The 2,053-nt window shown below is 52.3% G+C and overlaps 1 long non-coding RNA gene across 1 annotated transcript; it reads right to left on the reverse strand.

The window, feature by feature from the left end:
• Positions 1–524: 524 nt before the first annotated feature.
• LOC121489891 lies at positions 525–1,565 on the reverse strand. Its single transcript, XR_005987450.1, has 3 exons — positions 1,424–1,565; positions 892–1,067; positions 525–770 (listed from the first exon to the last, which is right to left on the reverse strand). It is a non-coding gene; the product is annotated as an uncharacterized LOC121489891 (long non-coding RNA).
• Positions 1,566–2,053: the final 488 nt, after the last annotated feature.

Consider the following 2,053-nt stretch of genomic DNA (forward strand, 5'->3'; position numbering starts at 1 on the left):
CCGCGGCACCAGAAGGCACCGCCAGCCGTCTCATTCCAGTGCTTGCTCTGTTACGCATTCAACAGACCTTTATTGGGTGCCTCCCATTGCCCACCCTAGGTGCACGGATTGGTGAAGCACACAAACATCTCTGCCCTCACTCCATTTGTGTTCTAGAATCTTCCTCCACACTGTGGCAGGAAAACCTGGCTTCTCGAGGCAGCAAGGGCCTACTCTGGTGCTCATTAAATCCCTCGCCCACCCACCCAGCTGCAGCGGGGCTCCAGCGTCACCCTCCCCACCCGGGACACAGTTCGGGTCTCCTTGCAGGGTCCCTGAGGGTGTCCCGTGGCCCATCACTCTCTGGCCCTCCCCCATCCCCCATGCTGGCCCATGTCCCTGCTCCCTGCCTGCGTCCTTCCCTGTCAAATCCCAGTGTGATGAACCAGGCCAAGACAGCCAACCGCCAAGCACCCCCCACCCCCACCCAGGCAGGCCCTGCCTCGGCTTCTGGCTCCTTCCCAGTCCTCGCTGTGCTGGTGGACACCTGGGCAGACCCCAGGGTGTGTGGTCAACAGTGGCTGCCCAGCAAGACATGCTGAGTTATTTGCTTTCTGCGGCCGGGCTTCTACCAGCAAGTGAAACACAGCTCAGACTCACGCCTGCAGAGCTCAGTTTGATCAGCTTTTTCTTGGTGGATGATAAATACTGAACTAATTTAAATCAAATCAAACTGTGAATGTGTGTGGAGCTTCATTAGCATCCAGGTGACTTGCCAGGCCTGATGGGAACTGCAAAGATCAATGAGACGTGGTTACTGGTCTCAGGGGAGTGGCAGCCAAGCTACCAGCATGTTACTCGGTGACTAGTGAGCGTCAGTCCTATGCCCAGGGCAACGGCGACAGGTGGTACCTGGACCAGGGTGACAGGAGCCTGTCCACATGCAGGAGGGACGGCGTGGGGAGATGAGGCGTGCTGTTTCTGCACCAACGGGCCCCGTGCAGTTCTCGGGGCTCCCAGAATGTCTTGGGGCTGGGGCTGGACGAGCCACGGGGCAGGATGCACGTCTGGAAAATGCACCTATCCTTCTGAGTATAAGAATAGAAAATAAAGCAAAAAAAATCTAAGGAACATTTAAGTTGCCAATAATACTTCCACCCAGAGATAACCATAGTTACCAGTTTTATGTTTTTCCTGCTTTTTAAAAATTTTATGTAGCATGTAGAATTTTCACATATTAAAGCCTGCTCTAAAGGATAACGTCACTGACTGCACAGCATGCGTGGCCAGTGTGCCACAGTGCCTTTGCACACCCATCTGTTGATGGGCATTTACATCGTTGAATTCTATTCCGACAATTCACACTTGTGAGAACTTCCTCCTACAGAAACATTTCCTCTCACTTTCACTTTCTCCTCGAATAAACTCCCAGAAGTGGGATTACCTGTCAAAGCTGAGGGCAAAACTCTTTTCTATTTGGCACTTGCTTCCCATGAAGGAATTACCAGGTTTCTCCTCCAAACAGGTGTGGAGGTCTCTTCTGGTTTGAATCACCAGCGTTGAACATCGGCACCTGCGTGTGTGTGAAAGCATGTGCATGTGTGCATCTGTGTGTGTGCATGTGTGAATATGTGCACAAGTGCATACATATGAGCATGTGCACAAGTGTGCATGCACATGTGTGCATTTGGGTGTGTGAGCATGTGCGTGTGAGCACATGCATGTAAGCACATGTGTGCAAGCATATGAGTGCATGCGTTATTGCATGCATGTAAGCATGTGCATGCGAGCATGTGCATTGTGTGTGGGTGAGTGTGTGCACATGTGTGAGAGCACTGTGTGCGCACAGGTATGTGCACGCATGTGAGCATGTGCATGTGAGTGTGTACATGAGCATATGAGTGAGCCAAAATGAATCACAGAACAGGATGCACATGACCCCGCTCTGCAGAGACCACTGGGGACTGAGCTGTTCTGTGGTCCTGTCCCAATGCTAAAAATATGCCTACCTCCTGTCCGCGAGGTCATCACGTGTAGACAGTGACATGACTCCAGTGACGCTGACGTACTGGGG

The sequence above is a fragment of the Vulpes lagopus genome, chromosome 4 (genome assembly GCF_018345385.1).
Source record: "Vulpes lagopus strain Blue_001 chromosome 4, ASM1834538v1, whole genome shotgun sequence".
Taxonomy (NCBI): domain Eukaryota; kingdom Metazoa; phylum Chordata; class Mammalia; order Carnivora; family Canidae; genus Vulpes; species Vulpes lagopus.